The sequence below is a fragment of the Macaca mulatta genome, chromosome X, assembly GCF_049350105.2.
Source record: "Macaca mulatta isolate MMU2019108-1 chromosome X, T2T-MMU8v2.0, whole genome shotgun sequence".
Taxonomy (NCBI): Eukaryota; Metazoa; Chordata; class Mammalia; order Primates; family Cercopithecidae; genus Macaca; species Macaca mulatta.
In genome coordinates this window covers 143186578-143208290 of record NC_133426.1, presented here as the reverse complement: position 1 = coordinate 143208290, position 21713 = coordinate 143186578, and the positions used below count along the sequence as shown (strand labels likewise).

At 43.7% G+C, this 21713-nt stretch overlaps 1 protein-coding gene, 3 long non-coding RNA genes and 1 pseudogene across 9 annotated transcripts in view; 1 reads left to right on the top strand and 4 right to left on the bottom strand.

Moving 5' to 3' along the window:
• RBMX (RNA binding motif protein X-linked) overlaps positions 1-21713 on the top strand; it is a 96456-nt gene that overhangs the window by 15953 nt on the left and 58790 nt on the right. For 5 of the 6 annotated variants that reach the window (XR_013413069.1, XR_013413068.1, XR_013413067.1 and 2 more), the window contains exon 10: positions 15167-15259. The gene's annotated coding sequence lies outside the window, so the exon portion shown is untranslated. Of the gene's footprint in view, positions 1-15166; positions 15260-18494; positions 18590-19678; positions 19852-21713 lie in introns of those variants that run through there. The other variant, XR_013413071.1, reaches the window with a different exon arrangement.
• Positions 1704-5366, bottom strand: LOC144338740 (uncharacterized). Its single transcript, XR_013413088.1, has 2 exons — positions 2059-5366; positions 1704-1945 (listed from the first exon to the last, which is right to left on the bottom strand). It is a non-coding gene; the product is annotated as an uncharacterized LOC144338740 (long non-coding RNA).
• Positions 7940-9785, bottom strand: LOC144338738 (uncharacterized). The gene is made up of 2 exons (XR_013413086.1): positions 9516-9785; positions 7940-8861 (listed from the first exon to the last, which is right to left on the bottom strand). It is a non-coding gene; the product is annotated as an uncharacterized LOC144338738 (long non-coding RNA).
• LOC144338739 (uncharacterized) lies at positions 13375-20679 on the bottom strand. Its single transcript, XR_013413087.1, has 2 exons — positions 20480-20679; positions 13375-14342 (listed from the first exon to the last, which is right to left on the bottom strand). It is a non-coding gene; the product is annotated as an uncharacterized LOC144338739 (long non-coding RNA).
• LOC694111 (ras-related protein Rab-28 pseudogene) lies at positions 15034-15680 on the bottom strand (annotated as a pseudogene).

Sequence of the window (21713 nt, the reverse complement as noted above, 5' to 3'; positions counted from 1 at the left end):
TTTAGATTTCACATATTTTCTGCTGTCTTCTCTCCATTCCAGGATCTACTCCAATGTCTCACATTGTACTTCATACTGGGACATTTTGTTTTTTTTGTTTTTGAAACAGTCTTGCTCTGTCACCCAGACTGGAGTGCAGTGGTGCAATCTCGGCTCACTATAACCTCCACCTCCTGGGTTCAAGCAATTCTCCTGCAGCCTCCCGAGTAGCTGGGATTACAGGCATCCACCACTATGCCGGGCTAATTTAATTTAATTTAATTTATTTATATAGAGACAGAGTCTCACTCTGTTGGCCCAGGCTGGAGTGCAGTGGCATGATCTCGGCTCACTGCAAGCTCTGTCTCCCAGGTTCACACCATTCTCCTGCCTCAGCCTCCCGAGTACCTGGGACTACAGGTGCCTGCCAGCATGCCTGGCTAATTTTTTGTATTTTTAATAGACACGGGGTTTCACCGTGTTAGCTAGGATGGTCTAGATCTCCTGACCTCGTGATCTACCTGCCTCGGCCTCCCAAAGTGCTGGAATTACAGGCGTGAGCCACCATCTCTGGCCCATATGCCAGGGTAATTTTTGTATTTTTTCTTTTTTTTTTTTTTTGAGATGGAGTCTTGCTCTGTTGCCCAGGCTGGAGTGCAGTGGTGTGCTCTCAGCTCACTGCAACCTCTGCGTCCTGGGTTCAAGTGATTTTCCTATCTCAGCCTACTAAGTAGCTGGGATTACAGGCGTGTACCACCACGCTCAGCTAATTTTTGTATTTTTAGTAGAGATGGGGTTTCACCATGTTGGCCAGACTGGTCTCGAACTTCTGACCTCATGATCCACCCGCCTCAGCCTCCCAAAGTGCTGGGATTACAGGCATAAGCCGCCGTGCCCGGCAATTTTTGTATTTTTAGTAGAGATGGGGTTTTGCCATGTTGGCCAGGCGGGTGGGCAGTTTCTCACGTGCTTAGTTAGCCATGTGGCATAACTACTATCACAAAGTGTCTGAGACTTTTGTCCGTCTTAAAAATTGGGTTGCCTGCTTTTAAACGTTACAGAATTTCTCCATGTGTTCTGGATACAAATTATCAGATGTGTTTTGAATTTCCCCTCCCAGTCTATCTTGCCTATTTTTTATTTTTTTCAATGAGCAAATGAAATCTAGTTTAACAAAAATGGTTCTTGGTTTCTGTGACCTAACAAAATTGCCTACTCCCTGGTCATAAATATTTTTTCCTGTCTTCTAGAAGTTTTGTAAGTGTTGTAAGTAGACCAGGTCTCAAAACCTCATGACAAGGTTTCACCATGTTGCTTAGGCTGGTCTTCAACTCCTGGGCTCAGGGGATCCACCTGCCTAGGCCTCCCAACATGCTGAGATTACGTACATGAGACACCATGCCTGTACAAGTTTTGTGGTTTTAACTTTTGTGTTATGTCTGTAATCCATTTTGAATTTTTTTGGGTATGAGGTAGGTGTTGAAATTGATTTTTTCAAATACAGATAGGCATTTGAGTATCTTTTTTTGAAAAGACTAGCCTCCAGTACTTCAGTATCTTAATAGGAAACATACATACCTGTGTCCATTACTGTACTTAAAAAAATTGATCGGTAATGTCTATGTCTGTTTTTATCTGGATTACTGTAGGATTTTTTTTTTTTTTTTTTTTTTTTTTGAGACATAGTTTTGGTCTTGTCACCCAGGCTGGAATGCAATGACATGATCTCAGCTCACTGCAACCTCCGTCTCCCCGATTCAAGTGATTCTCCTGCCTCAGCTTCCCGAGTAGCTGGGATTACAGGCGCCCACCATCATGCCTGACTAATTTTTGTATTTTTAGTAGAGATGGGGTTTTGCCGTGTTGGCCAGGCTAGTCTCGAACTGCTCACCTCAGGTGATCCACCAGCCTTGGCTTCCTAAAGTACTGGGATTACAGGCGTGAGCCTCTGCGCCCGGCCTGATTACTGTAGTTCTATAGTAAGCTCTCTAAGGATATTAATCTCTTAAAGTCCTAAAGTTTTCTTCTTTTAGAGTGTATTTCTTTTTCTTTGAAGTTACTATTGCTGTTTTTTTCTACTTCAAACTTCTTATTAGGGACTTTCCTCAAATAATTGGAAAGTTTTGGCTCTGTGTTCATGATTATAAGAAGAGAGGAGATTAACATGTTTATAAGCTCTGAGGGCTTTTTTACTGAGCTTCACTGTGGATGCTGTTTGTTGGTGAACGCCTGTGCTATGGTTTGAATGTTCCCTCCGAAACCCATGGTGAAACTTTTTTTTGAGATAGAGTTTCACTTTTGTGGCCCAGGCTGGAGTGCAATGGCGTGATCTCGCCTCACCGCAACCTCTGCCTCCCAGGTTCAAGCGATTCTCCTGCTGCAGCCTCCCAAGTAGCTGGGATTACAGGTGGGCGCTACCATGCCCAGCTAATTTTTGTATTTTTAGTGGAGATGGGGTTTCACCATGTTGGCCAGGCTGATCTTGAACTCCTGACCTCAGGTGATCTGCCTGCCTCGGCCACCCAAAGTGCTGGGATTACAGGCATGAGCCACCGTGCCTGGCCCATGTTGAAACTTAATTCCCAGTGATTCATGGATTAATGGGTTAATGGATTATCATGGGAGTGGGACTGGTGGCTTTATGAGAAGAGGAAGATACCTGAACTAGTACACTCAGCTTCTTCACCATGTGATACCCTGCACTGCTTTGGATTCTGCAGAGTCCCCACCAGCAAGGAGGCTCTCACCAGATGTGGCCCCTTGACCTTGGACTTCTCAGCAAGCAAAACTAAAAGGAATCAATTCTTTATAAATTACCCAGTCACAGGTACTCAGAAAACAGAATGAGATACCCTGATGTCAATTTCTTCAGGGATTTTTTTATTGGAAAGAATTCCTCAAGGAACATATGGCCAAATTCTTGCCTTGAAAGTATAGGTTGTATTGACCAGCTGAAGGTATAGTTTTCAGGGTGGCCTGTGTGCCTGCACATGTAATATGGTCCCCTGTTCAACTGGGCTCCAGTGCTGCCTAAATGGAACCCACCTCCCACTGGCTTGGCACAGATGTTCTTTGTCTTGCTGTGGTGATGAGGTGGGAGATGATCTTTCTGGTGCAATGTTGCAGGAGAAAGGGCACAATGACACATTTCACCCCTAGCTTCTCCTCTGTCCATGGAGCCCCCTCCTCCGTTTTAGGCTACCCTTACCTGACTTCGTTCCTACCCCAAACTCGCCCTCCCCTGTCTCTAGGTGTTTCTCTGTTCTATCTAGACTGAGTTCACATCCCAGTTTCAGCATTACCAGCTGTGTGACCTTGGGCAAGTTGCTTAACCTCGCTAGTTTTCTCCTCTATAAAATGGGAATAATAATTATATCATTGGCTGCTAAGATAAATGAGTTAATAGTTCCTGGCATATGGTAAATGCTGCATAAGTGTTAGATTTTATTATTTTAATCAATTTTCTTCTTGTGTGTCATCTTTAGGGCTAGAATGAGGGGAAGGAACCGCACTTTGTTAGATCAGTATCTTGTCAAGGACAGGATAAAGCTGAGTTTCTTCCTTTGTCTCCTGAGTTCGTCATACTCCTCAAATATTTTGGTGTATTCTGATTAGTACACACAGAGCCGTCCTCATTTTGTTTTTACTTTTCTTTCCCATTCCGACTCCCATACATTCACCTACCACTGGCAATCACTTTAATGCATTTAATGTATGTCCTTTTGTTGTATGTGTTTTTATGTTTTTGTTTTTGTTTGAGTCTTGCTCTTGTTGCCCAGGCTGTAGTGCAGTGGCACGATCTCGGTTCACCACAACCTCCACCTCCAAGGTTCAAGCAATTTTCCTGCCTCAGCCTCCCAAGTAGACAGGATTATGGGTGCCCGCCACCATGCCTGGCTAATTTTTGTATTTTTAGCACAGACGGGGTTTCACTATGTTGGCCAGGCTGGGCTTGTACTCCTTACCACAAGCGATCCGCCCGCCTCAGCCTCCCAAAGTGCTGAGATTATAGGTGTGAGCCATTGCATCCTGCCAGGAAACTTTTAATACTGTTTCTTTTTCCTGGTTATTTAGAGGCAAAGTTATCAGCTGAAAGTGAGGAGTGAAAAGTAGAGATTTGAGGAGAGAGAATAAATGAGACAGTCATTTGAAAAGTTAGAAAGCGAACAAACTAGAGAAGTATTTGGTAATTTTGAGTCCCATTTGAGATTTGCATCATGAATTTATAGAGACACCAGTTGAACATGCTTATATATTTGTCTCTAGCAGTACTTGCAGCTCGAATGCAGATGTTGATCCCACAAAGCAAGTATACAGTGAGGGAGAAGTAAATGCTCGAAGATAACTTGATGTACCATGAGAAGGTAGAAAGGATATGGGACAGTAAAATCAACAATAACTATGCATTACACTATGCTGTCCACATACTACCCCAGTTCCTTACTCTCCTTTGTGGCCAAATGTCTTGAAAGTCACTCATGCCTGCTGCCTGCAATTCCTGTTCCCACATTCTGTTTAATTTCATTTCAGTCAAGTTTTCACTCTCATCATTCCACTGAAACTGCTCTTGTCAAGGTCACCAGTGACCTGCACATTGTTAGATTCAATCCAAATTTTCCTCTTCCATATTTTGTTCCATTAGTCACTTTTTCCCTGATAGAATATCTTTTTTTGAATTTTAGGATAATACGCTTTTTATTTTTCTTTTTCCCTTTTGAGACGGAGTCTTAACTCTATTTCCCAGGCTGGTAGTGCAGTGGCGTGATCTCGGCTCACTGCAACCTCTGCCAGCCGGGTTCAAGTGATTCTCCTGCCTCACTGTCCTGAGTAGCTGGGACTACAGGCACCCGCCACTACCCCCAGCTAATTTTTTGTAATTTTGGTAGAGATGCGGTTTTGTCATGTTGGCCAGGCTGGTCTCGACCTCTCGACCTCAGGTGATCCAGTAACCTTGGCCTCCCAGAGTGCGGGGATTATAGGCGAGAGACACCGTGCCCAGCCCAATTCCTTTTTCTTTTACCCCACTGATCACTCCTAGTCTCTTGCTGATCATCTTCCCTAACCACCCTTTTTTTTTTTTGTTTTCCTTTGAGACAGGGTCTCACTCTGTCGCTCAGGCAGGAGTATAGTGGTGTGATCTCTGCTCATGGCAATCTTCGCCTCCTGGGCTCAAGTGATTCTCCTGCCTCAGCCTCCTGAGTAGCTGGTATTAACAGGCGCTCACCATCACACTTGGCTGATTTTTCTTTTTTTTTTTTTTTTTTTTTTTGAGACTGAGTCTGGCTCTGTCGCCCAGGCTGGAGTGCGGTGGCCGGATCTCAGCTCACTGCAAGCTCCGCCTCCCGGGTTCACGCCATTCTCCTGTCTCAGCCTCCCGAGTAGCTGGGACCACAGGCGCCCGCCACTTCGCCCGGCTAGTTTTTTGTATTTTTTAGTAGAGACGGGGTTTCACCGTGTTAGCCAGGATGGTCTCGATCTCCTGACCTCGTGATCCGCCCGTCTCGGCCTCCCAAAGTGCTGGGATTACAGGCTTGAGCCACCGCGCCCGGCCTTGGCTGATTTTTCTAGTGTTAGTAGAGACGAGGTTTCCCCATGTTGGACAGGCTGGTTTCGAACTCCTGACTTGAAATGATCTGCTTGTCTCAGCCTCCCAAAGAGCTGGGATTACAGGCGTGAGCCACCGCGACCTGCCGAGGTACCGATTTTTAAATACCCATTGTTTCTTTTTGTCTTCCCGTGATAGAATATAATCTCCCTAAGATGAGGGATCTTTGCCTGTTTTGTTTATTCCTGCATCCCCAAAGCCTGAAGTGATGCCTAGAACATGGTAGGAGTTCAACAAGTATGTGTTAAATGAATATGCTTCACTTCTCATAGTTGTTCTTCCAAAAATATCTCTGGACACACTTTAACTGTTTTGCGTACATCTTCAAGTGTACTGCCTTACGGCCACCCCGAAGAAAGACAATCTAAAGTTCTGTGAATAGTTGCATTCAACTCCAAGTGTAGAATGTCTGTAATCTTACCTCCAAATTTTCTAATACATAAACTGAAAATGTTAAAATGTATCCCTAAACATTCTATATAAAATATTGGGAGAAGAGAAAACAAGAGTATGATACAGTAAAAGGAGAAATTCAGGTAGAGACTATAACTCTTGCTTAGGTAATTGGTCACAAGGCAATAACTGTTAATTACAATATCGTTCCTAAAATACCCATTTTGTATATATATTTTTTACCTTAGTTAATCCTGGCATTTTACTTGGTTTACTAAACCTTCAATCCAGAGGGTTCTAAGCCTGTGTGATGTAATACTCTTCCTTTAGCTTTTATGGTTTTTTTTTGAGACGGAGTCTCCCTCTGTCCCCCAGGGTGCAGTGCAGTGGTAGGATCTCGGCTCACTGCAAAGTCCGCCTCCAAGGTTCAAGGGATTCTCCTGCCTCAGCCTCCTGAGTAGCTGGGATTGATTATAGGCATCCACGACCACACCCAGCTAATTTTTATATTTTTAGTACAGACAGGGTTTCATCATGTTGGCCAGGCTGGTCTTGTACTCCTGACCTCAAGTGATCTGCCCGCCTCAGCCTCCCAAAGTGTTGAGATTAAAAGTATTGAGATTACAGGCGTGAGCCACTGTACCTTGCCAGGAAACTTTTGGAAACTTTTAATATTGTTTCTTTTTCCTAGTTATTCAGAGGCAAAGTTATCACCTGAAAGTAAGGAGGAGTAAGTGGAGGTTTGAGGAGAGAGAATAAATGAGACAGTCATTTGAAAAGTTGGAAAACGAACAAACTAGAGAAATATTTGGTAGTTTTGTGTCCCATTTGAGATCTCTATCATGAATTTATAGAGAAACTAGTTAAGCATGTTTATATATTTTTCTCTACCAACACTTACAGCTTGAGTGCAGGTGCTGGTTCCACAAAGCAAGTATACAGTGAGGGAGAAGTAACTCCTCGAAGATAAATTGATGTACCATGAGAAGGTAGAATGGATATGGTATAGTAAAATCAACAATAACTATGCACTACACTATGCTGTCCACATACTATCCCAGTTCCTTATTCTCCTTTGTGGCCAAATGTCTTGAAAGAGTTACTTATACCTGCTGCCTGCAGTTCCTCTTCCCACATTCTCTTTAATTCATTTCAGTCAAGCTGTCACTCTCATTGCACTAAAACTGCTCTTGTCAAGGTCACCAGTGACCTGCACATTGTTAGATTCAATCCACATTTTCCTCTTACTTCCATATTTGACTCTGTTAGTCTCTCCTTCCCTGATAGTATCCTAATTTTAGGATACTACACTTTCCTTTTCCTTTACCCTATTTATCACTACTATTTTCAGTCATTTGCTGATTCTCTTCACTAACCTTTTTTTTTTTTTTTTTTTTGAGACAGGGTCTCACTGTGTCCTGGAGTGCGGTGGTGCAATCTCAGCTTACTGTAACCTCCGCCTCCCTGGTTCAAGTGATTTTCCTGCCTCAGCTTCCTGAGATTCTGGGATTACAGGTGTCCACCACTACACCCAGCTAATTTTTTGTATTTTTAGTAGAGATGGGGTTTCACCATGTTGGCCAGGCTGGTCTTTTAACTCCTGACCTCAGGTGATCCAACTGCCTTGGGCTCCCAAAGTGTTGTGATTACAGGTGTGATTCATGGCTCCAGGCTCAGACTTTGTTCTATGTACTTTTCATGAACATATTTGTTCCTCATTGCCGGGCGCGGTGGCTCATGCCTGTGATCCCAGCACTTTGGGAGGCCAAGGCTGGCGGATCACTGGAGGTCAGGTGTTCAAGACCAACCTGGCCAACATGGCAAAACCCCGTCTCTGCTAAAAGTGTAAAAATTAGCCGAGCATGGTGGTGGGTGCCTCTCATACTAGCTACTCAGGGAGTCTGAGGCACGAGAATCGCTTGAACCCTGGAGGTGGAGGTTGCAGTGTGCTGAGATCGCGCCACTGCACTCTAGCCTGGGCGACAAGAGCATGACTCTGTCTCAAAAAAAAAAAAAAAAAAAAAAATTTTTTGCCCTCACAAGAACCTATAAGGTAAATACTATTATTTAGTATCCTCTCATTGAAGGCATGAGGAAATTCAGTTAATTACCCAAGTTACATACCTATATACTGATAGACTTGGATTTCAAGTAGTGTTGTTCCAGAAATCATGTTTTTAACTAGTATGCTACATGACCTGTCATGTATATTAATACATGTAATACTTTATGAATCATTACTTAAGGTGACGTTTAGTCATCCACACAGAAATGTCACATGTAAAATTAGGTGTAAGTAATGAGGTTGCTGGAGTGGTATGGGTTGGAGGTAAATTTGGGAGTCATAAGCATGTGGATGGCACTATAAGGTATGAATATCAAAGTGGGTGAGATCACTCAGGAGGAATGTAAATCGAGAAGTCCAAGGACTGAATCCTGGCATGCTCCAACATTTTAGAGGCCCACGAGGTGAGAATGTAACATGAAATCTGAAAAGGAGTGGGCTCAGAGGTAGGAGGAAAATCAGGATAGTGTGTTTTCTAGAAAGCCAAGAGAAAGTTGCAAGAATGACTGTTGAATGCCACTCAGAGGTAAAGAAAAAGGAGTGAGCATTCGACACAACATGCTACATGGGTTGGGCGTACTAACATGCAGTCAACAAAAGCCATTTCAGGGGGATGGAGGGTGCACAACCGTATTTGAAGTGGGTTGAGGTGAGGATGGCACAGAAACAAAGACAAGAACTAGATTGAGCTATTTCGAGAAGTTTTGCTGTGGTGAAGGACAGAAAAGTAGGAGGATGTGGGGTCAGGGGAGGTATTTTAAAAATGGGAGATACTAGAATATCTTTATTTTTTATTTTTTATTGAGACGGAGTTTTACTCTTGTCGCCCAGGCTGGAGTGCAATGGTGTGATCTCGGCTCACGGCAACCTCCCAGGTTCAAGTGATTCTCCTGCCTCAGCCTCCCAAGTAGCTAAGATTACAGGCACACGCCACCATGCCCGGATAATTTTGTATTTTTAGTAGAGCCAGTGTTTCTCCATGTTGATGAGGCTGGTCTCAAACTCCTGACTTCAGGTGATCTGCCCAACTCGGCCTCCCAGAGTGCTGGGATTACAGGTGTGAGCCACTGTGCCTGGCACTAGAATATAGGTTTGTGGGACTGTTCCAGTAAAGGGGCAGAAATTAAGACATGAGAATGAGGGGATGACAGTATTAATGAAGTCGTCAGATAAGGGAAGATGGAAGCCAAAAAAGTTATAGGGTGACGTGAAGAGCAGAAGTATTGGCCGGGCATGATGGCTTAAGCCTGTAATCCCAGCACTTTGGGAGGCCAAGACGGGCAGATCACGAGGTCAGGAGATCGAGACCATCCTGGCTAACATGGTGAAATCCCGTCTCTACTAAAAAAAAATAAAACTAGCCGGTCGAGGTGGCGGGCGCCTGTAGTCCCAGCTATGCAGGAGGCTGAGGCAGGAGAATGGCGTAAACCCGGGAGGCGGAGCTTGCAGTGAGCTGAGATCCGGCCACTGCACTCCAGCCTTGGCGACAAAGCGAGACTCTGTCTCAACAACAACAACAAAAGAGCAGAAGTATTTCATCTACCACATTACGAGGGAAGGAAGGCAAAGAATGAGAGTGGACAAGCAAGAGATTAGTAGATTAGGTTGTGGGAAAATAAGGAAATTTACTTATTTATTTATTTATGAGATGGATCACCTTCTGTTCCCCAGGCTAGAGCGAAGTGGCATGATCTCGGCTCACTGCAATCTCTGTCTCTTGGGTTCAAGGGATTCTACTGCCTCAGCCTCCTGAGTAGATGGGATTACAGGTGCCTGCCACCATGCCTGACAAATTTTTGTATTTTTAGTAGATACAGGGTTTCACCATGTTGGCCAGGCTGGTCTTGAACTCCTGACCTCACGTGATCTGCCCGCCTCAGCCTCCCAAAGTGCTGAGATTACAGGCGTGAGCCACTGTACCCTGCCAGGAAACTTTTAGTATTGTTTGTTTCTTCTAGTTATTTAGAGGCAAAGTTATCAGCTGAAAGTGAGGAGGAGTGAGAAGTGGAGGTTTGAGGAGAGATAATAAATGAGACAGTCATCTGAAAAATTGGAAAGTGAACAAACTAGAGAAGTATTTGGTAGTCTTAAGTCCCATTTGAGATTTGTATCATGAATTTATAGAGAAACTAGTTAAACGTGTTTATATATTTTTCTCTACCAACACTTACAGCTTGAGTGCAGGTGGTGGTTCCACAAAGCAAGTATACAATGGGGGAGAAGTTAATGCTCGAAGATAATTGATGTACCATGAGAAGGTAGAATGGATGTGGGACAGTAAAATCAACAATAACTATGCACTACACTATGCTGTCCACATACTATCCCAGTTCCTTATTCTCCTTTGTGGCCAAATGTCTTGAAAGAGTTACGTATGCCTGCTGCCACAATTCCCCTTACTACATTCTCTTTAATTCATTTCAGTCAAGCTTTCACTCACAATGCAAAAAGACTTCGCATTTCAGTCAAAGCAGTTTCACTGAAACTGCTCTTGTCAAGGTCACCAGTGACCTGCACATTGTTAGATTCAATCTGAATTTTCCTCTTACTTCCATATTTGACTCCTTCCCTGATAGTATCCTAATTTTAGGATACTACACTTTCTTTTTCTTCTACCCTATTGATAACTACTTCCAGTCTCTTGCTGATCCTCTTCCCTAACTTTTATTTTTTTTTGTTTTGGAGACAGGGTCTCACTGTGTCATCCAGGCTGGAGTGCAGTGGTATGATCTCTGCTCCCTGCAACCTCCGCCTCCCAGGCTTGAGGGATTCTCTTCCCTCTGCCTCCTGAGTAGCTGGGATTATAGGTGCCCACCACCATGGCCGGCCAATTTTTGTGTTTTTAGTAGAGACGGGGTTTCATCATGTTATCCAGGCTGGTTTTGAACACCTGGCCTCAAATGATCTGCCCGACTCGGCTTCCCAAAGTGTTGTGATTACAGGTGTGAGCCACTGTGCCGGGCCGACGTACCAATTTTTAAAAACCCATTGTTTCTTTTTGTCTTCTCTTTTTTTTTTTTTTTTTTTGAGACGGAGTCTCGCTGTGTCGCCCAGGCTGGAGTGCAGTGGCGCGATCTCGGCTCACTGCAAGCTCCGCCTCCCGGGTTCACGCCATTCTCCTGCCTCAGCCTCCGAGTAGCTGGGACTACAGGCGCCCGCCACCACGCCCAGCTAGTTTTTTGTATTTTTAGTAGAGACGGGGTTTCACCGTGTTAGCCAGGATGGTCTCGATCTCCTGACCTCGTGATCCACCCGCCTCGGCCTCCCAAAGTGCTGGGATTACAGGCTTGAGCCACCGCGCCCGGCCTTTTGTCTTCTCTTGATAGAATTACAATCTCCATAGGATCAGGGATCTTTGCCTGTTTTATTCCTGCATCCCCAAAGCCTGAGATGATGCCTAGAACATAGTAGTAGTTCAGCAAGTATATGTTAATTGAATGAATATGCTTCACTTCTCATTTGTTCTTCCAAAAATACCACTGCCTAACATACTTTAACTATTGGGCATACATCTTCAAGTGTACTGCTTTATGGCTGCCCCAAAGACAACCCTAAGTTTTGTGAATAGTTGCATTCAACTCCAAGTGCAGAATGTCTGCAGTCTTATTTTTCCAATATATAAACTGAAAATGTTAAACTGTATCCCTAAACATTCTATATAAAATATTGGGAGAAGAGAAAACAACAGTATGATGCAGTAAAAGGAGAAATTCAGGTAGAGACTATAACTCTTGCTTAGGTAACTAGTCACAAGGCAATAATTGGTAATTATAATATTCTTCCTAAAATACCCATTTTGTATATATGTATATATTTTTTACCTCAGTTAATGGTTGGTATTTTACTTGGTTTACTAATCCTTCAGTCCTGAGGGGTCTAAGCCTGTATGATGTTGTAATAATCTTCCTTCAGCTTTTTTTTTTTTTTTTTTTTTTTTTGAGACAGAGTCTTCCTCTGTAGCCCAGGCTGGAGTGCAGTGGTGCGATCTCAGCTCACTGCAAGCTCCGCCTCCAAGGTTCATGCCATTCTCCTGCCTCAGCCTCCTAAGTAGCTGGGACTACAGGCGTCCACCACCACACCCAGCTAATTTTTTTAGTAGAGTCAGGGTTTCACCATGTTAGCCAGGATGGTCTCGATCTCCTGACCTCGTGATCCGCCCGCCTTAGCCTCCCAAAGTACTGAGATTACAGGCGTGAGCCACTGCACCTGGCCTCCTTTAGCTTTTAAAAAACATTTTGGCTGGGTGTGATGGCTCACAACTGTAATCTCAGCACTTTGGGAGGATAGCTTGAGGCCTAGGCAACATAGACCCTGTTTCCATGAAAAATAAAATTAGCTGGGCATGATGGCACTTGCCTATAGTCCTAGCTACTCAGGAGACTGAGGCCAGAGGATTGCTTGAGCCCATTAAGCCTGCAGTAAACTATGATCACACCACTGTACTCCAGCCTGGGGTGACAGAGCGAGACCCTGTCTCATAAAACAAACAAAACCGTTTTTATTCTACCACAAAAATGGGCATGAAAAAGATTTTAAAAATTGAAGTGTAACACACAGAGAAGTAAACAAAGTAACTTCCACTTCTGGAAATGATGGAGTAATTGATACAGCACCTGCTGTCTCCCCATAAACAACTGTAAAACTAACCAACATATAATGAGGCAACTGTTTTGAGACATTGTACAATAAGTACTCTAGAAATACAATCCCTGAGAAAACCACATGAGGAGAGCCCCATGGAGCCCCATGTTCATTCAATTCTCTGACTAGGGGCAATTTTCTGATTGTAGCACAGGAAGGTGAAGTTCAAACACAGCACACTGTTCTCACTCACTGGACAAGGGAAGCAAAGATCACAGTTTGGGTTTTGAAGTGGAAAAACATAGTGTCCCCCAGATGTTGGTGTGGGGGTTCCCTGCGGGTCTTTTAAAATTTTTTTTTGATTTTTGAGACGGAGTCTCACTCTGTTGTCCAGGTTGGAGTGCAGTGGTGCCATCTTGGCTCACTGTAACCTCCATCTCCCAGATTCAAGTGATTCTCCTGCCTCAGCCTTTCGAATAGCCGGGACTACAGGCATCCACCACCATGTCCGGCTAATTTTTGTATTTTTAAGTAGAGATGAGGTTTTGCCATGTTGGCCGGCTGGTCTTGAACTCCTGACCTCAGGTGATCTGCCCACCTCGGCCTCCCAAAGTATTGAGATTATAGGCGTGAGCCACCACCCTATGGGTCTTTTAAGAAAATTTAAATTTGTGAGAGAAAAACATCTGAACATCAGGTACAGTCTGATTCGCAAAGATTCAACAGTATATCACTGCCCAGGTGTGGTAGCTCACACCTATAATCCCAGCACTTTGGGAGGCCGAGGCAGAAGGATCACTTGAGGCCAAGAGTTTGAGACCAGCCTTTGAAACATAGCGAGACCCCATCTCTACAAAAAACTTAAAAATTAGCTGGGTGTGGTGGTACCTGCCTGTAGTTCCAACTATTTGAGAGGCTGAGGTGGGAGGATCGCTTGAGCCTGGGAGTTCGAGGCTGCAGTGAGTGTGGTTGTGGTTCTGCACTCCAGCCTGGGTGACGGAGGCCCTGTCTCAAAAACAAAAAAAATCTGAAAAAATAAAACCCACCACCACAACAGACCCCCAAAACAAACAAAACCTATGTCATAACTCATTCCTGGACTATTCTTACGCAGTTTGCAGGAGAAATTCCAGGTGGAGCATCAGCTGAACATTTATCTAAATTCATAAAGTCATCTAACCTATTACACAATACATCATGACTACAGTCTACAAAATAGGCAATTTAGGCCCCATTTATTCATTTATTTATTTTGAGACGGAATTTCGCTCTTGTTGCCCAGGCTAGAGTGCAATGGCTCAATCTCAGCTCACTGCAACCTCCGCCTCAGCCTCCTGAGTAGCTGGGATTACAGGCGTCTGCCACCATGCCCTGCTAATTTTTTTTGTATTTTTAGTAGAGACGGGGTTTCACCATGTTGGCCAGACTGGTCTCGAACTTCTGACCTCAGGTGATCCATCTGCGTCGGCCTCCCGATATGCTGGAATTACAGACGTGAGCCACCGCGCCTGGCCAGGCCCCTTTTTAAAAATGAAAAAATATTTCTATTACAGGCTTATTTTGAGCATGTTCAGTTAGATGACAGCTTTATTTTTATTTGCAACTGATAGCAACAGAATACCTTCTCAAGTATCTATAGGCAAAATATGTTAGTTGTGTGATATTTGCACACTGAAGTATACTTTGACATGTGTGAGTTCACATGAGAGAATGAAACCACTGTGACAAGATCCTGGCTGATGATCAAGACTAGGATACTTTCCATATTTGTTTAAAACATTTACATCAGGGAAAAAAGGAAGAACATACAGAGAAGCAACACCATTGTTTTTTTTTTCTTTTTTTTTTTTTTTTTCCCAGATGGAGTTTCGCTTGTTGCCCAGGCTGGAGTGCAATGGTGAGATCTTGGCTCACTGCAACCTCCACTTCCCGGGTTTAAGCGATTCTCCTGCCTCAGCCTCCCGAGTAGTTGGAATTACAGGTGTACACCACCATGCTCGGCTAATATTTTGTATTTTTAGTAGAGACGGGGTTTCACCATACTAGTCAGGCTGATCTCAAACTCCTGACCTCAGGTGATCGATCCACCTACCTCAGCCTCCCAAAGTGCTGGGATTATAGGCGTGAGCCACTGTGCCTGGCCAGACACCATTCTTTTTCAGTGAAACAGTCTAATTCCGGAGAATGAGCCTTCCAGTTTGAATGCAATGTGTGTGGTCCCAGTGTTTAATTCTTTTGAATCCAAGTACATGCCTACGGCTAGGAGGAACACACAAGGATGAAGCAAGTTTGGAGGAAAGTGTTAACTGAACTACAGAGATGGTCACTGATAAAACAAGTTCTTAGAATTTCTCAGACACACCCAGAGGTGAAGGGCAGCCGGAACTATCAACACAATGGAAAAATGAGCTCACCCAGCTGCACACACAGAGCTTCTAGAAGGGTTAACAGCTCTTGCCATATTCCTGGTTGTAGTTGACAATATCTGCCTTCACCACACTCTGTGACTGTTCTGTTTCTGCTTTGTTTAATTTGATTCCAAGGATTTCAGCAGCAACTTTTTGAAAACACAGGAAGACAGTCTGTTGCCTTGGCTGAAACCAAGTGGCTATTAAAACCGTTTTCCTGGCAAAACCGTAAGTGTTTTTCAGGTTTTACTGTTCGATTATGCTCCAAATCAATTTTATTGCCCACTAAGGCAACCAGTGGCTGAGTTTCTGACTCTTCACTCACTTTCTTCATTAATCTTCTAAAAATTCTCAAAGCTTGGATAACTTGTAATATCATATACCAAGAGGATTTCCTGTGCTCCATAGATGCATCTGTCCAACATTTTGCTTCCTATTGTCTGGCCTCCTGTATCCCAGACTAGAGAGTAGCATTCAAGTTTCCTGGCAATGTTATCGTTTTCAAAATAAATCAAGTCCTATAGTTTGTACTGGTTCCTGAAAGTTTTCTGAGCAAAATCTGCAGCTAAGGAGGTCTTCCGGGAGGTGCTGTTCCCCAGCACGATGATTTTCAGTGCTGTTCCTGGCTCTCTTCCTTAGAGTCCTACATGATGTCCCAGGAACCATGCCCACCCCCCTCCCCCAGGTGGAGGGAGGAGGGGAAGGAGAATGTCTCCAGGGGTGAGGGAGGAAGAAGGGAGGTAGTGGGGACAGTACCTCACTTGTCTGCTCGATGTCAGCAGCTACTGGAGAATCTCTTGCCAGGTGCCATCTTGCCAATCTCTTCTCCCTCTGCCCCCTGTGGGTCTTTTGTTGAGGGCTGGGCTGTACATGCGTAGTATGAGATCTTTTGAGGCCTAGAAAAGAGCAGCTGCTATGGGGTTGAAAAAAGAATGGAGAAGGCCAGGTGCAGTGGCTCATGCCTGTAATCCCAGCACTTGGGGAGGCCAAGGTGGGCGGATCAGTTGAAGTCAGAAGTTTGAGACCAGCCTAGCCAACATGGCAAAACCCCATCTCTACTGAAAATACAGAAATTAGCCGGGTATGGTGGCTCATGCCTATAGTCCCAGCTACTTGAGAGGCTGAGGCAGGAGAATGGTTTGAACCCAGGAGGCAGAGGTTGCAGTGAGCCAACATTGCGCCATTGCACTCCAGCCTGGGTGACAGAGCAAGAGTCTGTCTCAAAAAAAAAAAAAAAAAAAAAAATGGAGATACTAGAGGTTGCACAGTACTGAGAAATATGAGGTTCTGACCTCGCCAGAGTGGAGAGAACTTTTTAACATCATAGGCATTCACTTGAAAAACCACACCTTAGGGGAAAGAACCACCTCCTAGAGTAGGGACTACTCTAGGCGGGGCGTGGTGGCTCACGCCTGTAATCCCAGCACTTTGGGAGGCCAAGGTGGGCGGATCACGAGGTCAGGAGTTTGAGACCAGCCTGGCCAACATGGTGAAAACCCGTCTCTATCAAAAATACAAAAAAATTAGCTGGGCATAGTGACGTGCGCCTGTCATTCCAGCTACTTGGGAGGCTGAGGCAAGAGAATCGCTGAACCCGGGTGGCAGAGGTTGCAGTGAGCTGAGATTAGGGCACTGTACTCCAGCCTGGGAGAAGAGCAAGACTCCATCTCGAAAAAATAAAAGGCCGGATGTGGTGGCTCTCGCCTGTAATCCCAGCACTTTGGGAGGCTGAGGCAGGCGGATCATGAGGTCAGGAGATCGACACCATCCTGGCTAACACGGTGAAACCCCATCTCTACTAAAAATACAAATAAAATTAGCCAAGCATGGTGGCGGGCGCCTGTAGTCCCAGCTACTCGGGAGGCTGAGGCAGGAGAATGGCGTGAACCCGGGAGGCGGAGCTTGCAGTGAGCTGAGATCGTGCCACTCTACTCCAGCCTGGGTGACAGAGTGAGACTGTCTCAAAAAAAAAAAAAAAAAAAAAAAGACTAAGACTGCCATAATAAAGCCTAAATTATGCCTCACTAGGATCAAGGATCAAGAAAATTAACTGCCTCTCAGAACAAAACTCAATACTTTTCAAAAGATGCAGCATAATCCAGATTCCTTACAACATATCACTCATAGTGTGCAATCTACAGTGAAACATTTACTAAACATGCCATGAAACAGGAAAACATGACCCATAAACAGAAAAAATGCCATAGGTTCCCGTTTTTTATTCCCTTCCTATCTTCCCTTTCCTTCTCTGCTTCTGTTCCTTTTCCATCTTTTTTTTTCTATGCACCTCTTCCCTTTCTTTCCTTTCTCTACCTATTTCCTTTCATTTGCCCCCCACCTCCAATTTTCCATCTGTTCTCATCTTTTTTTTTCTTTTTTTTTTTTTGAGATGGAGTCTCGCTCTGTCACCCAAGCTGGAGTTCAGTGGCGTGATCTCAGCTCACTGCAACCTCTGCCTCCCAGGTTCAAGCGATTCTCCTGCCTCAGCCTACTCTGAGTAGCTGGGACTACAGGCGCCTACCACCACGCCCACCTAATTTTTATATTTTGGTAGAGATGGGGTTTTACCATATTGGCCAGGCTGGTCTCTTAACTCCTGACCTTGTGATCTGCCTGCCTGGGCCTCCCAAAGTGCTGGGATTACGGGTGTGAGTCATCATGCCCAGCCCTCTTCTCATCTTTCTTTCCCTTTCCATGTTTTCTTTTATTCTGTTACCATCTATCTTTCCCATATAACCATCGTGTCCCACATTCTTCGTTTCCCTTCTCATTTCCCAATCCCTTTCTTTATTTCTTTCCTTTCCCTCACTTCTTTTTTTTTTTTTTTTTTTTTTTTTTGAGACCGAGTCTCAGTCTCTCGTTGTCCAGGCTGGAGTACAGTAGCGTGATCTCAGTTCCCTGCAACCTTTGCCTCCCGGTTCAAGTGATTCTCCTGCCTCAGCCTCCAGAGTAGTTGGGATTACAGGTGCCCGCCACCACGCCTTGCTGATTTTTGTAGTTTTAGTAGAGACAAGAGTTTCACCATCTTGGTCAGGCTGGCCTTGAACTCCTGACTTCGTGATCCACCCGCCGCAGCCTCCCAAAGTGCTGGGATTATAGGCGTGAACCACCGCCTCTGGCCCCTTTCCCTCACTTCTAATCATTTTTTCTCTTCATACCTTCCCTTCCCTGTATGGAAAAGTTGGCAGTGGGTCACCACGGGGCATCAAAGAAGTAAGGGGAGAGCTACACAAAGGCATATTGATAGCATGTTCACCAGAGTTCAAAGTTTTAGGGTCTTGGTGGGTAGAGGGATCATGAAGTGGCAAGAAGATGAGATTGCTGGTGTGGTGGGGTGGGGATTACTTGCACTGAGCAAATAAGTAAATGTATTGAACGGGCTCAATAGCAGAATGAATATGACAGAGGAAGGAATCAGTAAACATGAACATAAAATAATACAAATTATCTAATCTGAGGCCAGGTGCAGTGGCTCATACCTGTAATGCCAGCACTTTTGGAGGCTGAGGCAGGAGGATCACCTGAGCTCAGGAGTTTGAGATCAGTATGGACAACATGGTGAGACCCCATCTCTACCAAAAACTTAAAATTTAGCCGGGCATGGTGGTGCATGTCTGTAGTCCAAGCTACTTAGGGGGCTGAGGTAGAAGGATCGCTTGGGCTCAGGAGATGGAGGCTGCAGTGAGCTATGATTGTGCTGTTGCCCTCCAGCCTGGGGGACAGAGTGAGACCTTGTCTAAAAAAAAAATTAATCTGAGCAACAGATAGAAAGTAAACGTAAATATATGGCCGGGTGCAGTGGTTCATGCATGTAATCCCAGCACTTTGGGAAGCTGAGGTGGGCAGATCGCTTGAGCTCAGAAAATCAAGACAAGCCTGGGCAATGTGGCAAAACCCCTTCCCTACAAAAATATAAAAATTAACCAGGCATGGTGGTGTGCACCTGTAGTCTCAGCTACTTGGGAGGATGAGGGTGAGAGGATCGCTTGAGCTTGGGAGGTGGAGGTTGCAGCGAGATTGTGCCACTGAACTCTAGCCTGGGTGACAGAGCGAGACAGTCTCAAAAAAAAAAAAAAAAAAGAATAGAGCCCCAGAGACCTGTGGTACAATAACAAAAGAAGTAAATAACACATATTGTAAGAGTTACAGAATAAGAAGTGAGAGAAAATGTGGGGTTGAAAATATATTGGATGAAATAAGGCTAAAATTTTCCTAAATTTTGTGAAAGGTGTAAACTTACAGATTCAAGAAGTTGTGAATGAATGCCAGAGGATAAACTCAAAGAAATACATGCTAAGATACTTTTTTTTTTAAGAGGAGTCTCACTCTGTCACCCAGGCTGGAGTGCAGTGGCATGATCTCGGTTCACTGCAACCTCAGCCTCCCCAGTAGCTGGGATTACAGGCACTTACCACCATACCCAGCTAATTTTTGTATTTTTAGTAGAGACGAGGTTTCACCATGTTGGCCAGGCTAGTCTCGAACTCCTGACCTCACGTGATCCCCCTGCCTCGGCCTCCCAAAGTGCTGGAATTATAGGCATGAGCCACCGCACCTGACCCGCTAAGACACATCTTAATTAAACTTTTGAAAACTAAAAGGAAAAGTCTTGAAGGTGGCTACAGAGAAATGATGTGTTGTATATAGGGGAACACCAATTTGAATGGCAGCAAATTTTTCACCTGAAACAATGGAGGTCAGAAGGCAGTGGCACAATATTTTATAAGTTATCTCAAGAAAATAACTATCAATTACAAATTCTCTCTCTGGTGACAATATCCTTGAGGAATGAAGGAGAAATAAAGACATTTTTAGACAAAGGAAAACAGAATTTGATGCTAGCGGACCTACCCTCAAAGAATGGCTGATGGAAGTTCTCCAAACAGAAAGGAAATTACAACAGAAGATGTGGAACTTCAAAAAGAAAAAAGAACAATGGAGTAGGTAAAAGTAGGAATAAGAATAATAGACTATCTTCAACAGTTCTAGAAATATTTGGTGGTTGAACCAAAGTCATATCATCTGATATGGTGGTCAGTGTATGTAGAAGAAATGTACATTGTCACCACATATGCTTTGCATATAATTATATTTTTAAATGGATGTAATATGTAAATATGTTTTAAGAGTGGGGAGGGTGAAGAGACTTAAATGGAAGCAAAGTTTCTGCACTTCATTCAAAACATAAATTGTATACATTGTTGATATCACTAGACTGTGAATAGTTATGTATTTATATTGTGATAGAGTGACCACTAAGCCAATACAAAGTGGTATGTTCAAAAATACTATAACTAATTCAAGATACAATTCTACAGAATGTTTAAGAAACTCACATGAGGCCAGGTGTGGTGGCTCACGCCTGTAATCCCAGCACTTTGGTAGGCTGAGGCGGGTGAATTACCTGAGGTCAGGAGTTCAAGACCAGCCTGGCCAGTATGGTGAAACCCCATCTCTACTAAAACTACAAAAATTAGCCAGGCGTGGTAGCTCATGTCTGTAATCCCAGCTACTCGGGAGACTGAGGCAGGAGAATCAGTTGAACCTGGGAGGCGGAGTTTGCAGTGAGCCGAGATGGCGCCGTTGCACTCCTATCTGGGCAACACAGCAAGACTGTCTCAAAAAAAAAAAAGTAAAGAAAAACAGAAGAATGAGAAACTGAGAAACAGAAGGGACAGAAAAAAAATAAATGGCAAACATAAGCCCTAACACATCAATAATTATTATGAAAGTTAATGATCTGAATATACTAATTATAACACAAATTGGAAGAGTAGATACAGAATGTAATCCAACTATGTGCTATTTACAGTAAACTGATTTCAAAACATGGTTCACATAGGTAAGTTGAAAGTAAAAGGATGGAAAAAGATGTCATACAAGTATATAATGAAATAATCAGGAATGTATTAATATCAGATACAGTAGACTTCAAAGCAAAGAAAATTACTAGGGATAAAGAGGGGCGTTATTTAATGATGAAAGGATCAATCTAAAGAAGATGATGATCCTTAATTTTGTATGCACCAAACAACAAAGCTTAACCTTCATAAATAAAAACTGATAGAATTAAGAAGAAATTTAAACATCTATAATCACCAAACAACAAAGCTTAACCTTTATAAATAAAAACTGATAGAATTAAGAAGAAATTTAAACATCCATAATTGTAGACAGGGATTTCAATATCCACACTCAGTATTGACAGACTACTGTAAATATAATCAGCAAAGATATAGAAGAACTGAAGAATGTCATCAACTAAGAGGATCCAGTTGACGTTTATAGAACACTCTACCAACAACAGAATACACATTACTTTCAAGTGCCCATAAAATATTCGCCAAGATAGAATCATATCCTGGGTCATAAAACTCAATTAAAAAAAAATTCAACTCGGAACATATTTTCTGTTGCTGCTGTAACAAATTACCACATACTTAGTGGTTTAGATAATTACAAATATATTATCTTACATTTCTGTAAGTCAGGTGTCTGACATGGGTCTCAGGTTAAAATCAAGGCACCAGAAGAGCTGCATTCTTTTCTTTCTTGTTTTTTTTTTTTTTTTTTTTTTTGAGATGGGAGTTTCACTCTTCTTGCCCAGACTGGAGTGCAATGGTGCGATCTCGGCTCACCGCAACCTCTGCCTCCCAGGTTCAAGCGATTCTCCTGCTTCAGC